The 15,419-nt window shown below is 42.9% G+C and overlaps 1 protein-coding gene across 1 annotated transcript in view; it reads right to left on the reverse strand.

Annotated features, from left to right (window-relative positions):
* MDM1 (Mdm1 nuclear protein) overlaps positions 1 to 9,123 on the reverse strand; it is a 77,068-nt gene extending 67,945 nt beyond the window's left edge. Inside the window, 3 exon segments of the mRNA XM_049792231.1 lie at positions 3,364 to 3,684; positions 6,411 to 6,461; positions 6,577 to 9,123. The gene's annotated coding sequence lies outside the window, so the exon portion shown is untranslated.
* Between the last annotated feature and the right edge of the window lie 6,296 nt (positions 9,124 to 15,419).

A 15,419-nucleotide genomic window follows, 5' to 3' on the forward strand; every position in this document is an offset into this window, starting at 1 on the left:
GATAAATTACTTAACATACTATGAGTTAGTTGTATCAGAAAATGCTTATGGCAGTTGTTGAGTATTGCACCAAGGATTTGATTCTGTGCATCCAAATGCATGAAATTTCTTTACACATAGACAGATGTTCAAGATGCAAATACGTTAGAGATGAACCTGTCAGGTCTAAAAAAAATAAAAATCTTCTTTGCTTGCTGTTTTCTCCATCTTTCAAGTAACATTCATTTCATTATTATTTTTATGTTCCAGGGCAAGGAGTAAATAATGTAACGGCAACCAGCTGTCTCACTGGCACCAATCTCCCTGCCCCCTGAGGCTTCGGTACAGTCAGTAGGTGATCCATGCTGTGAGAGCCAGCAGAAGAGAGATCATAGGCAGGAGAGAGAATCAGGAGGGAAAAAAAAGTCTCTCTGGTTCAGACTCAGCACACTTTGGGCCAAATGCTCCCCCTCAGGGTATGGAAGGTGGCTCTCCAGACCCATGATGCTTCCCAAGGGTGATCCATGGGTAAGGCGACGGCAATATCGGGGGCTGCATCTACGCAGCTCCAGAAGGATGAAGCTATTTTACAGAAGTTTTCTGGGTGTTGCCGTTTCCCGCTGGACTAGGTCGCACTGAACCGCATCCAGGGGGAATGTGGTAGGAAATATCAACAAAGCTGCTTGCTCCCGTGGCATAGTACTCCCTACATCCTAACGCTTGAGATAACTAGTGTCATCTTCAGAGCCCTCCACCCACTGCCTTGACCTCCCTACATCTGAGCTGAGGAAGTCTCCGCCGCAGGATTCCCCGCCTGCACCGACCACGCCAGACCTTGGGTTCACAGCGCCCGGTCTTGTTTCGCAGGCGCTCCCAAAGCTCTGCTGGCACGCCAGCATCGCCGCTGAATCACCGACGCGCCTTAGTCAGCCTGCTTAAAATGGCACAGCTCTGAATTGTCTGGTCGCCTCCTCCAAACTGCAACCGACCTTCTGCCAATCCTGCTCGTGCGTTTCTAGCTACTGGCCTCATCTCTGAATTTGCAACCCCCTGCTCCTTGAGACACCTACGCTCCAAAGTCCGTGCGACCCTCTGCGGCCCCTTCCTCTGATGAGGTACCAGGGCTTTCCTCCATTTCCACTATCAGACCATAAACCCTTCAGGGCAAGGGCTTATTACGTGTTAGGCGCTGACCTCTTCCTGTACCGCATCATGTACATTTACAGCACTATCAATTATTTAAAATAGCTCTGCCTTCAGTTCAACCACATGCTGAGTTAAGCTCCATAGCCTTTGGGTAGTTTGCAGCAATTTTATTTTTCTTCCTCAACGTTTCACAAATTGCTTGCCGCTCTGTAGCACTTGTTACTATTTGCTAAGGGAGATGATATGGTGTATTATCACTCGAGAGAAGTGTTTTTGTGGAGCTAGTGTTAGCTTTCTTCCCAAAAATTCAGCTACGCCTGCATAGGAATGGAAGCCCAGACCCTATCCCCAGAGGGGCCTTGACTTCATTAGCACTTTCGTTTAGCTCAGACAAGTAATTATTAATATCAACATCCAATTCTAGCAAATCTAGCTGGGTGTGCCACAAGGTGACAAGATGTAATAAACATAAAACAATATAGACTTAGAAGAAGGGAAAATGTTCCTTTCAGTTAGCAAGGGACAGACAAGACAGCAGCAGCAACAAATGGTGATGCACAGAAGTAGTTTCGTATTTTTTAACTTAATCTTCTTCCCATACACTAAGTTAATATTTTAATGCTTTTTCCCTTGAAGTGTTGGGGACAATTTTAATTATTTACTCAGGTTAATGAAGAAATTAAGCTCTGCCTCCTGAAATATAAATATCAGGATGTTAGATGAGAAAAATGCTGTTTTTATTTAGCTCAGGAACAGCTGGAGACAAATGCGATGCCTCTGCTCCCCAGGGTCTGCCAGGAGCCAGGGCACCTTCCCATCTCGTGTGCGCTCAGGGCTAAACCTGGAACAACAGGGTCAGGGCACCCAAGGGCATGGCAAAAGCCAGAGGGGATGAGAGAGACTTTTCCTGCACTGTGCATACGTGTGTGTGTGTGTGTGTGAATACGTGTGTGGTAACGTCCAGGAAGAGGAATCCGGGAGCAAGGCTTTTACCAGGGGGCTATGTCATCAAAAAACTCATGTTATAGCCATGAAGAGTCCAAAAACATTATTGTTCCTATTTTTCTCTCTTCACTCAGGCCTGGACCTCTAAATAATTATTTATTTATTTTTTAGCCACTGTGCCAAGAGCATTAGACCCTAAAACTATTGAGACTCATCATGGAAGATATAATTCCCACTCCCTCATTGCAGGTAAGCCCCCAAATCAAGATGTAGGGCCACTTGCTTAGGCTGCTCAGGCAGCACACTTGGTTAGTATAATACACGGCAATCCACCTTTTAATGGGAAAGCTCGGGGGAGAAGAAACTATCATCTGAACCACTTCCCATGGGCTGTAAGTCTGTCCCCAGCCTCCCCCAGTCCCACGGCCATCGCAGGACTGGGTCTATTGGGGAGCTGGCCTTGGAGACAGCCCAAGGTCTGCAAAGACCTTCCGTACAGGAACGCTTGTGCTGAGCACGGTCAGCTGCAGCTCAGTCACTCCCAGACCCGCTAAACTCAAGGACGGGAAGAAGAAGGGACAAAATCCTAACGCGTAGTTCTTAAATTTTTGCTTAGGCGTCAAAACCTCTCTGTTTGGCAGATTCCCACCAGGAATTCCAGAGAAGACTTTCTCTCCTTCTCTGAGCCTTTCTCTAGGATGTAGCAAAGCTGAGGTGGCTCGCGGAGGGCTCTCTAACGCCGGCTGTGACACTGCCGGGCTGCATCCTCGAAGGGACCACGCGGAGAAGAGGAAAAGCCTGAGAAATGAAAGGGCTCGGCCAGCTACTCGAATGCTGCTCCTCGAGCCTTCTTCTCTGTTTCTTTAGGCCCTTGGCCAGCAGAACCCCTTCATGCCACATGCGACGGGGTGTCACCATTAGGCGTGTTTTCAAATATCTGTCCGAGAAAAAAATCCTTGCTGCGATCGAAGCCCATTTCTTCTTGTTTAATGGACATACTTCACACTTACATTCTTAAAAGGATTTATTTTTTCTCCTGTATCTCCAATATCTCAAAATTATTTTTAAATTTTCATCCTCTCCTCCAGTGTACTAACAGTCCATCCTCAGATGATGTTGTCTTCAAATTTACTAAGCTGTTACATCATCTGAGTTGCTAACGAACACATTGAATAGTACCAGACCCAGAGAGGCCCCTGTCCAACCCTACTGCATGCCTCCGTACAGGCTGTTGGTGAACTATCGATTACCAGTTTCCAGACATGGTTAGACAATAAACTTGGCTAATCGTACCTTGTATCACATTCATGGTCCCCAGTAACTTCACCGTCGGTCCAGGGAGGTGACTCAAGTAAAGACTCATTGCCAACCTTCACGTTCACCTCCCCCTTTCCTCACAAACTCCTCACACTTTTGCGGCTTTCCACATTTCCTCCCATCCATCACATCCCTGCCGGAGTCATCACGACAACAGGAGGGTAGTTATTCCCAGTGTCACTCCGAGGAGCAGCTACCAGATGGTGAAGCCACACACAGAAGACCCTGTGGCACCGGGTGGGGGAACTCGGGCAAGTTCTCAGTCCTACATTTTGTCTAGGGACGAACCTGGAAGTCCTGGAGGAGAAATGAAGAACGGAGTAAGCTTTTACACTTTCACCCCAGGAATCTGACTCTGGGCCCCTATGGTGAAACGCCCAAAAGAAGAACTTAAGCAAAACCAGACCAGAGACTGCAAATGCTGAATGAGGAGGAAATAATTCTGAAATTTTTGCTTGTCCACAAAGCATATTAAAAAGCCACAGAAGCACAGCAGAAATAAGGCCTCTAAAGGCAACAGTATAAAACTGTACCCTTCGTCTGACCCATGGCTCAGAGTTTAGGCAGCCTGGGGCTAGAAGCGCATGGCGTTCTTGTCCAAGTTTTAACTAATCATCATGGTGCATTTGCCATTTTTCCTATGGCTGACCAAAAAGATCCAGTTAAAACTGCCCACATCTTTTTTAAATTGTTTTAAATTCCTTATTCAGTGAAGCCAAGGTTTTACTCATAGTCCCTTAGCTCAAAAAAGGGAAGCAATAGAGGAAGAGCGAAGAAGTATAAGCCTATGATTTATGTAGATGGCTGGTCCTCTATGTATTCCCCAAATCTCTTTTACTTGCCTATTATGCATAGACTGGCTTCTTACTGGCCTCCTGAAAGACATACGTTTCAATGAGGAATTTGAGCAAAGGGAACAGTGGCCTTAGTGACTCCTTAAGGCAATAGCTGCAATAATCTTCTCAGATGAGGAAAATATACATACATATAACTTGATTAATATTCTACAGGATAATGTATTACTTCCAGAATGGCTTCTTACGTGAATAGCTGAGCATCCTCTAACATTCAAAGTGGTTTTGTGTTAAAAGCAGCATGCAAGGCAAATAGCACGACCTCGCAGAGCACACGCCAGTTACGGGGCGTACTGCTGTGGAATAATGCAGTATCAACAGCCACATGAGCAAACCTGTCCCATATGCGTAAAGTTGTATGCCTAAGGCATTTGCTGGGTTTAGCCCCATAGCTGCAGCCTCTGTGGAAGTTGTTTCATAGCCTGTCTTTCCAACAGAATTAATAAGCTTTTCCAGGAATAAAATACTACAAACACTGTGTCTTTGCTATCAAATTTGGGGTAACAAAATAATGCTTCTCTGAGGCATCATGTGAGGATAACCGAGCGCTGGGAGTGCTTTCCTCAAGCACAAAGTCATTCTTTCTCCTGATTAGGGGCCTGTGCAGAAACACCTGGTTTTCAGTGACTCCAAGAACCAGACAGTTGCATCCCTCATACCAGAGCATACTCCTCAGGCGTGTTTCTATCATGTGCCACATTCCTCTTCAGGCAAAATGATTTTACGATGGGTAAGCACATCCAGGCCAGTGCTAATCTAGTTAGCAAGCATAAGAAAAGGCGGTGGCATGGGCAAGCGACTACTAGGTGTGCCCAGGCTGCTTGTACTCCAGTTGCTAGACTGTGCTGTCACAGCTTTACTGCTGCTGTTACCAGCATGAAGTACATTAAAATTAACACAGGTAGCTCATAGGCATGCCAAATCTGCCTTGAGTAAATATTTATAGTCTGTGTAGACATATCCAGTTCAAAAGCCAAAAAAGTGGAACAAATGTCTATAAAGACGCGCTTTTCCTACTCTTTTTCCTTTTTTGCATATTAGCAAAGTAAGCTTCCTTTGTGGAAGTTCTTATTATAGTCTTACTTAGAATAGACTGGCAAGTGACGGGCTGAGTCATATTGGGTTTGATCTCCCTTATATGGCAGCAAACCAGGAGTCACTCTGCTGAAGTTCACTGGAATAAAACTAGGCTAAGTGGGATCAGAATCGGGCTCACAAACTTGTGCAAGGGTGTTATAGGTGCTGCTGGCAATACGTGTATTTTGGAGTTAACCCTCACCTAAGTCATCACCATCATCGTGACAACAACAGTTCTCGGAATTGAACAGGAGTCCAAATCCACACAGAAGAGAATACGGCAAAATGATCCACAGCCTGGGAAACAGGTTTTGCTTTAGCATATGATGTACGAGAGTCTCTCAAACACACACTCGATACTTGCATCTCATAACGGTAATGGGACTAAATGCATAACTAAGAGTTACAAGATAATCCCTGACGTAATTTTACTCATGCCTTACACTCATTTTTTTCCAACCCTCCAGGCTGTCCTATAACTAAGTATTAAAAACTACCAGGGGATTCCTTGCCATTTAGCTCTAAAAGCTGGTTCATGAATCTTGTGATCTGACTAGCTTAAAAGCCCAGTTGTTCCCTGACATGTAAGCAACATTATAACAACATTAAACGGCAAATCATCTCATCTTCAGACAACTCCTGAGCATTTATTGTTGCTTAATTGCTATCAGTTTTGTTGGCAAAGACTGTACCAACTACTTTCCAGGGTGTATTCATTTCCAGCCATTTTTATTGCGGTCCCTGCTGTTCTTCTTCATTATTTTTATCCTCTATGGTCCATGCACCACTTTGCTGAATCCAATGTCTTTTCTTAAAAGTCAGTTTTCCTTGCTAAGTTGTTAATTTTTTTTCTGCTAGCTTTGATGTCTTTCTTCAGTTTCCCAGTGCATCCTCAGAACTCCAATGCATTTTAGGCTTTTATTTCTGTTGATGCCTGCTTTTTAATTTACTACTAAATATGCCAGCAATTTACAACTGTCTGATTTCTTTAGTTTGAATTTTTCATGCAATAATAAGTAAGACAAGAAGTCAATGTAGTGCTATCAACCCAAGGTGAAAAAAAAGAAAAAAAGGGACAGTACCAAACAATACCTTCAGTTGCTTTATGATTCTAAGCCTTCATGGCCTTTTTGGTCTTCTAATCTAAAGGTAAGGACAAAGATACGCAAATTACAAACAGTATTAAAAATAACCCTGAAGGAAAGTCCAGTCTATTTGAAAACATAATTGACTTTAGCAATGAAGCTAATATACTCACTTTTTTTCAAAAGGTGTTCTAAATTTCAAGCCAAAATGCCCAAGGCCATTTGAAGCTCACTTTCAAGAATTGTTTGAAGGTGAACTGCTCCGTCGGGGTAAAAACCCCAGCCCAACCATGGAGTGCTTGCACAGAGCCAGTGTTGCACCCTGCATGGGGGTTACAGGATGGGGAGAAAGCACAGGGGAGAAGCAAAAGAAAAGAGGATGAGGAAGGAAGAAGGCTTGCAGAATTATCCTGTGGCTTCTTAGATGCCCCCCAGAATATACTCTGCAACCCACCGTTCCCCCTTTAGTTAACTACAGGGCACAAAAGCATAATATCTCTATGCTTTGTAGTTCACCTTTAAGACCTTAAGTTAAACTCCTTGTTAAGCTCTGACAGAATCATTCTGCTCGGATCACAAGGAACAGGCTTATATTTTATGTTGATGTAAACTATAAAGGCAGCGTTTTTCTGTATATGGTTAAAACAAAGAATGGAGAATTTAGCATGCCTAAATTCACAACGAGAAAACCTGAACATACTTCTAAAGGAAATAAATGTCGGACACCATTCTCTTTGTCATGTTCATAAACCCATCATTTCTGTGTGATTCCTTTTAAGTTCAAAGCACTGGGTTTTTTAGTAAATGAGACAAGAGGGAAATGGTGAAAACAGTTTCCCTGAGGAAAACTATTCCCCAGCTCTTAAAAAGTTTGAACATATCGAAACCTTAGGGAGATGAAAGCATTTTCCATTACATTTATGCTTTTCTTCTTGGTTTTTTTTTTTTAATTATTTTTACAGAATGGCGAGAAAGAAAGGAACAGATCATTCAGATCCATAAATGAGCTCTTGCTTTGGCTGATACCAATCTCTTCCTTCTCACAAGGAGAAAAGCTTGTTTTGAAAAGCTTCCCACTATTTTCAGTGGTGTGGCTGTCTTCACATCGGGCCCTCATTCAGCTCTTTCAGGGCTCTGTAGGTGTTTTGTGCCTGGTGTGTTGATTACAGAAGAAAATTCAGCACAAAAAAGAGCTAATGAGTAGTTTCAGTTATGTCTCAGATTTTTTTTTAATATATGTCCATCTGAAATACCCTGGAAATCTTTATACATAGCAATAGACTCACAAATAGGAGGCAGGAAGGCACCTCAGGAAGCCCTCTAGTCCATCGCGTTACCCGTGGTAGGATGGACCATACCTACGCCACTTCTCACAAATGCTTTTCCAGCTTCCTCTTAAAGATGTCTAGAACTTAGAGATCTGCTTCCTAGGACAGATACTCTAGTTCTTCACCATTTTACCATTAAAAATCTTCACTAATACCCAAACTGCATGTTGTACTTGCATTATCCCCCCCTTAGCACATTTTTTCTGGCCTTAACCCACGTGAACACAGAGGTCAGACAATTTCCTGTCCTCTGCCTGGCAGGCCTCGATGTGTCTGAAAAAACACTTTTGAAGGCTGACATCATGTCACTCCTCTCTCTTCATTTCTCCGCAGAAAATAACTTCAGTTCCTCCTGCCCTTCCTCAGAGTCTGTGCCCTCACGATTATTTCTTGAGCTCTGATCATTCTTGTTGCTTTTCTCATGAAACTCTGCCATTAGTTTCCGCACACACACCCCTCCTGAAGTGGGATATTCAAAAATGGGTTCTGTACGGATGAGAAAAAGATCTCACCCTTGTCAGACCCTGCCTCTCCAACTCAGTATGGAATATCGATATGGAAAAGCTTCATCGGCCACAGTAGAACAAACAGTATTTAAGGGTCTATTAAGCTCAGCTTTCAGGAAATTGCAATTTGGCCTCATTGTGTCATTTGCAAGCATTAATAGGCACCAAGGCTACTACCCCATACACTAGGGTAGGTGAACACACGCCCAGGGGGAAGGAAACTTCTCGATGCTGTTGGATCCAGACATGGAGTTCCCCTAACTGCCGTGCAAGGGCTCCACTACTAGTGTCCTGCTACTAAAGGTCATTTGCCTTCCTCACACACGAAAAAAAGAGATGCAGAAAATCTGAGATGAGAGGGAGAAAGTGCTGACCTACTGTAACTCGATCAGCGTTGGTACAAAATGATGCTTGGATAGCAGGATCATATCTTCATTCTTTCCTTCTCTTACAAAACTCAATCCGGTTCACACTCAATTAGTATAAAGTTTGCTGGAGACTAACTTTCAGAGTCAATCTCCCCAGAGACTGGTCAGTAGCTTTAATAACAAGGAACCTTGTGCTGTGCAGCTGCCCAGGGCTTATCTCGTGTAGTATTTAGGATTCCATTCAAGAGCAGTTCCCCTTTGTCTGCTGCCTTCATAAATAATGGATACATCTTGCATTAGAGATTAGCAAAGATTGTTAAACTTCCTTTTTTGCATGTGTAAGATTTAGTAGCTTTTGAAATATTGGTCTAGTTGTGCAATTTGGTGCACCTGTGATGTTTATAAGCAAGAATTAAAGAAAAAGAAAAAAAAAAAAAACAGAGAAGAGGAAAATGATGGTAGATCTAAAAAGCAGATCTCTGACACTCCAAAACATCAGAAAATGTGATCCTTCCATTTTTAAATCTATGGAAAAATAGTTGCATTACTAACTTTTGTAATATTCTTTTAAGACTCTACAGAGATTGCTGTAGGTTTCAAAGCAATTACGGTAAGAGGTCATGAAAAGCCTTCAGGAAATGCTGCCAAGGTACTGCACCATCTAAAAGGAAGAACACAGTGCTGGAAACTTTTCAAACAGTAGACAAAGGAAGACAAATTTTCAAAGTCCTCTTTACTCGTTTCACTGATTTTATTTTTACTGTAATACTTTACAATTGCATCTCTTATCTTTCATATTTAACCTTGGTATTCCTTTTTGGAAAAAAACACAGATAATTCACTGCATGTTTTGGTGGGAACCAGCTTTATCAAGACTGGTGACTTCTGTTTTTTCTTTTGCATGCACGCTACCGAGTTTAACTGTCTAAGCAGTGACATTGTACTTGCTATTGTGGTTCTTTGTATGCAGTGAAGTCCTATTTCCAGCTCTCTGGCCCATCCCTTCCGCATATCCCACAGACAGGACTCTTAAGTGCAGCTTATTACAGGGACGAGTTAACCGGTAATTTCATTGTGCTCCGTGGCTAGGATCCTGAAATGCAGGCTGCCTAGCCAAAAAAGGGTGGACAAAAACTGAAAGACTGCATTAAATAACCATAAAAGTTACAGGGTCTGATAATACATACAGTTATGGCAGAATCATTGCTTTCATGCTGTGGCCAACTTGCCATTATCCAGAGCTATGGGAGAGGAGGAGAGGAATAAAGGCCTGAAATAACCTAGCTAATGGAAAATTGCAGGCAGTATGGCACTGAGCAACTTGGTGCCAAGGCATTTGAATGGTTTGCTGGATGGCTGGTGCCACATTAGTGCTAATATGCCCTTCCGGAGCACGCCGATTCCTTCAGGACCACACAGTTGTGGCCTTTTGTCCACGCTCCACGTTGCAGGGATGCTCAGAGCTGGCTGAGGAGCACAGCGCGGTTGTATTCAGGGCTCTGCAGGAGTTAGCTCAGGTCCAGCTGGACTTAGTACCTCAAGCTTAGTGCCAGACTTGCTAAACTGAGGCCGGCTTCGTGCAAAGCCACCTTGAGCCACAGGGTGCTTGGGCACCCAAGTTGCCTGTGTGCAGAGCAAGATTCAGTCTGGCAGGATTAAATAGTTCAGCGTACAAAACGTACAAAATTCGTACAAAATGTACAAAATTGGCTGCGCTTTCTCAGAGACTAACTTACTCTAGATATGGTATGGCTGTCTATGCAACATTCTCTAAACTACCAAGTCTGGCCAGATCAAAACTGCCTCTGTAATCAGCATAGAATTTAGCCTGAAACCACAGATCACTGAGAACGGACTGCTTTAAAGACAGGGCATCTAGACGCACGAGAGATAAGGGATTTTCTCAAAGTCTCGTAGCATGTCAGTAAGAAGTCCACAGCTGCTCACTGTCTCAACTCTTTCCCAAACTTTAGGTCTTCGTCCAGGCTACTCTGTGAAAACAAGGCTGGAGTCTCTGTCCTTACTGCAAGGAATGGCAGGGTGAAGAACTCCTGACTTGTCAAATGGAAACTGCAAAACTGATCGTTCAGCAGACAGAGAGCGGAAATAACAGGACTGAGTTAACGGGGACTGAAATATTCAGCTTTCATGACCACACAGGGATACCACAAAAACGATGAAGAAAACAAAGCTCTTTGGAAGTTGGAAAGCCAGGGACAGGTACTCTATACCCAAATGGATTAGCTAAGGCATGACTGACTAGAATTACATGTGCCTTTCTAAATTACCCATTTAGCAGCACTAGGGATGTGAAGAGGGCAAGAGAGACCGACCACATTGTTTTCTTTTGACTCTGAGGCAGACTGTTTGGACTGGAAGAGGATCAGAACTTGCAACAAGCTCTTCACTCTTCTAAAATTCATCAGGTTACACACAATGCATCCGAAAGTGGCTTAGCCTCTCCTCACATCATAAATATGCTATGGAAGGAGAGTGAGAAAGTACATAGAGAAACGACAATATTTGGAACTTTCCTCCCTTTCAGTTTTCTTCTTGGTGACCTCTATTCACATTCCTCCATGAGCTATCATTTGATTCCTCTCTTCCTCCAACTTTTCCTATTAAGAAATGTGAAATAACCCACAGAAATCTTTCAAACATAGAAACAGGGACACCAAGTCAGGGAACATCAGTACAGCCCAGTCTCCCATCCCTAACGGTGGGCAGCAGTAAATGCCTAGAAAAGAACTTAGCAACAGAGCAAGTGCATGATATTGTTCCCAGAATATCTATCGAGCACACAGCAATTTGTGGTTCAGAGGATTCCTGAACCAGACATGGTGATTTTGCATGTAATAGCCCCCAATGGATTCATCTTTCATTAAGTTGTCTAGTCACTCTGGAACCCACGCTAATTTTACTCATCTACAGCATTTTGTGGTGAGGGGGGGTCACATCTTCAGCATTCTGTTGTTGCTTAAGGTTCTTGGTTTTGATATTTGAAGGAGATATTTCAGGAAAAATTTCAAGAACTGACAGACTAGGGTTGATGAATGGAGGATGTGATTCTCCTTCAGAAGATCAGACAAATGTATCTCTACCTTTAAACAAAAAACCCACAGCTGAGCACAACTGTAGCGTATGTTTGTACATGGTGAAAGTACTTGAGTCTGGTTTCAGGTGCAAGCCTTTTGTCATGCACAGTGGAATCTATCAGAAAAGTTCTCAAGAAGTAATCTAAACTTGGCTTCATAGTGGGACTGTGCAGATATATTGCTTTTTGATAAGCATTGAACTGAATTTATGCTGCAGTGTTGCTAGACAGACTCACTCCCATGGAGTTTCATAAGCAGCATCTTCTGTTTTCCACCATTCCTTCTTGCCAAAGAAGACAGTTCCCTGTGCAATTCCTCATAACGGTCAAAGGAATTCACAACAGAAGCGTGAATTCTATTGCATACTGAGAAAAAACAGATCCTTTGTGCCTTAAGGTAATGGAGCATATCTAAAATAATACAGCACAAGCATTAAGCTCAGCAAGAAAAATTCTGTTCTGTTACCACTAGCTTATTGACAGAAAATGAAGCTGAAAAATTTGGCCAAGCCTACTTCTGTAGTTTCTTCACGCCTGGTTGTTGTGTTCAAACAAAGGCCTTCTCTTTTCCACACAATATAAATGCTCCTTGTTCAAACCTAGAGTTCATAACTTAAGAATTTGTTCCTAGAGAAACTGTTTTATTGTTGTTACTAGTGCTACCGAGAAGAAGACAAAAAAAAAAAAAAAAAAAAAAAGTTTAAAAAAGCATTTAGGATTCTCTATTATATTAATACAGACAGAAAGAGGGGAAACCCTAAAGCAGTGAGATGACTTTGGACAGCGTGGCCAGCAATAGCCACTGCAGCCTGCTGGCATGCCCAGTTTGACCTGACATCAGCTGGGTATTGCCACAGAGCGAGGTGCTGAGATTTGGGGAGAAAGCCCTGGCAGAGAGGTGGAAGTCCAAGGTACCCACAAGGATACGTCACCTGATTTTGTGTAGGTGGATGAGGTTACGTTGGGCCGAAGGTGGACAGGGAGAAGGGAAGACCAGGGAGAATTTGCCCATAGGATCTGTACAGCAAGCTGGAAGAGGGAAAGGAAGACTTTCAATAAAAATGCTGGAAGATGAGCTGGGAGGAGCAGAAAGAGAAATTAGTATGATGGGAGACATTCAGTATGATATGACCCAGCATGGGACTAACTAGGAACAGAAAGTGGTTGGAGAGAAATCCAAAATCATTTCTAGACTCTGAAATGCCTTCTCTGAAGATGTGGGTCAAGAAATATAATAATAAATGAAAGGGTCAAAGGCTCATATTTCTGACTCTAATATGTGCAAGTATCTTCCCCTACACAAAAGTCTGTCTTTCTAGTGTATTGCTCTTTGCTGCAGTGGTGAATAAATTCTGCTTTTGGAGTTCGGGGGGGGGTGACATCTGCTTTCTGCTTCCCTCTGAGGACACCAAGGGCCCAGAAACCGTGGGACGGTGAACAGCAGTGGTGTAAGCAGGAGAGGGGACGGAGTGGCTCCATAGATTACTATGGTCCAGCCAGCTGGATTTTGCGGAGGAAGAGCGGGCAACTAGACCGCAGGGCTGCCGTTCAGCTGACTGGCTGCTTCTCAGCAAGGCAACGCGAGGTGGGAGCTCCAAGCAGCCACAGGACCACAACCGTCCAGAGGGAGAAGCAGAACATCCCCGTCCCTGTTGAAGTCCACACTGAAAGGAGGAGAGAAAACGCTTTCAACTGCCGCAGCCCCAAGCATCTCACCTGGGCTCTTGCACCCTCAGTTCGAGTGGATAAAGATTTTGCCCTGAGGAGCAGACGTAGGTTGTTCTTCAGCCACTACTATGTCATGCTGTGCTGTTTGCTGTAAACTTACATTCAAAACAGAGCTGGACTTTTGAACTGGAGGCCCCTGGGGAGGCAGAGCTATGTACCATTACTAAATTTAGAAGCTTCAGAAGTGGAAAAATGGTAAAATGTTTTGCAAATAGTGAACTTTCCAGGATGCAGTGCACAAGAGTGGTTCCACACAGCCCGGCTGCTATGAACAGATGATTGGGAAACGGGCAACCATTAATCTCCTTCTGGAAAGACATATAGATTCCTGAACTGTTCACAGATGACTTCAGATACATCCAGAATGAAAGGCCTGATTTTTCTTCCTGGCTCCAGTCACACAGAGCGTTTCACACTGGCATTTCTGCCTAGGAATCGCTGTTCCCTGAGGAGGCATTTGAACCCTCTGCAGAAACAGATGAGTCTATGTAAGAGCTGCCACATATCCTTGCGGGAAGGGTGGTTTTGCCCTATATTTGGCACCTTTTTTTTTTTTTTTTTTTTTGAGAAGCTTCATAGGTATCATCAAAATTGATTACTATGTCAGATAATCACAGTATTTTTGGCCTTTATCACCTTCAGCTCAGTTCAGAGTATTTAATTATACTTCAGGTATAACTTACTTTTCTGTACAATCTTCAAAGACATTGTTCTGACGGCAACATACAGCCACCTCCTCAAATAAGTTATTATTTCTTAATATCAAGGTACACAGTGTTAAGTAGGATACCTTACTACTTTGTGTCTTGCCGTGGCTTGTTCACAAAGATCGGTAAGAAATCTGGCTTGAGATTTCTCAACTCTTCTGCGAAAGCCCATCCACCGCGTTGCATCGCAACATCTGCTTCATGTAAGCTCCTTGAAGTTCACTGGGACTCAGCATAATGAGCAGCAGCTACGGGTTAGCTTGGCTGGTGGGGGCAAGTGAACGTTCGTCTGCAGAACCCCGCTGACAAGCACTGCGCTCACTACAAGTGATCTGTGTATTTCCATGGATATTCAAAACAGTAAGTCCAATGGCTCTTGGGATCTACAAACCTCAATAGATAAAGAGGAACAGAAAAAACCCAGAGCTATGCTTCCTCCTTTAGTTTTTATTCATTAACAATAGAGATGCAGTGAAATAAAATGTGTGTACTTAGACCACAATGCTTTACTATTTAGATAACATAATTATTTAATAACGAGGTAAAATCCTATAAAAATTAGCATTTTGCCTCTCTGTTGTGGAAGATACAATGCAGACCAGTGGTTCAGGGTAAAACTAGGATAATACAGTTGCATGAATTATAAGACAATATAATTTAAGAGAAAATGTAATTCTGTTGCAACACCATCTCTTGATTTAAGTTGCACAGCAGGACAAGGGTTTCCTAAGACAAATTTGATAACCACCATAGAGGTTTTTTTCTTTTTTTAGTTGCCTAGTTACAGAGTTTGCAAGCATATGTTACAAGGTTAGCCCATTTGTGAGGTATCCTAAATATGTTAGGCCTGAAACTATAGCTTTGGCAATGCACCAGAGACCCAAAGGTTTCTTACAGGAGACTCTGATATGCATCAGTTTCCAACAAAACCTACAGATTAAGATGGTTTTTGGCATACAAAAAGGTCCAGGCTAGACCCAGATGGACAATGACCCAGTGTTTCTCCATGGGTTACTCATGAGGCTTCTTTGTGATTCAATCCTCTTGATATCTTTAATATGCAAAACAAAGGTATATTTCCTTCATTTCTATAAAGAATTTTAAGATCTACAAATAAAAGTGTTGTATAACACAGCTGAGTACTATTATCCTAAGTAACTCTACTGCTGTGTCTTAAATTGATGTATCTATAATCTATGATTCATAGATTTGCTCTCTTTTTAGTAGTAGTTTATACCATTTTTGTGGGGTTTTAATTATTTTCCTTTTTTTCTGATGTGATGCT

Source organism: Accipiter gentilis, chromosome 34 (assembly GCF_929443795.1).
Source record: "Accipiter gentilis chromosome 34, bAccGen1.1, whole genome shotgun sequence".
Lineage (NCBI taxonomy): Eukaryota > Metazoa > Chordata > Aves > Accipitriformes > Accipitridae > Astur > Astur gentilis.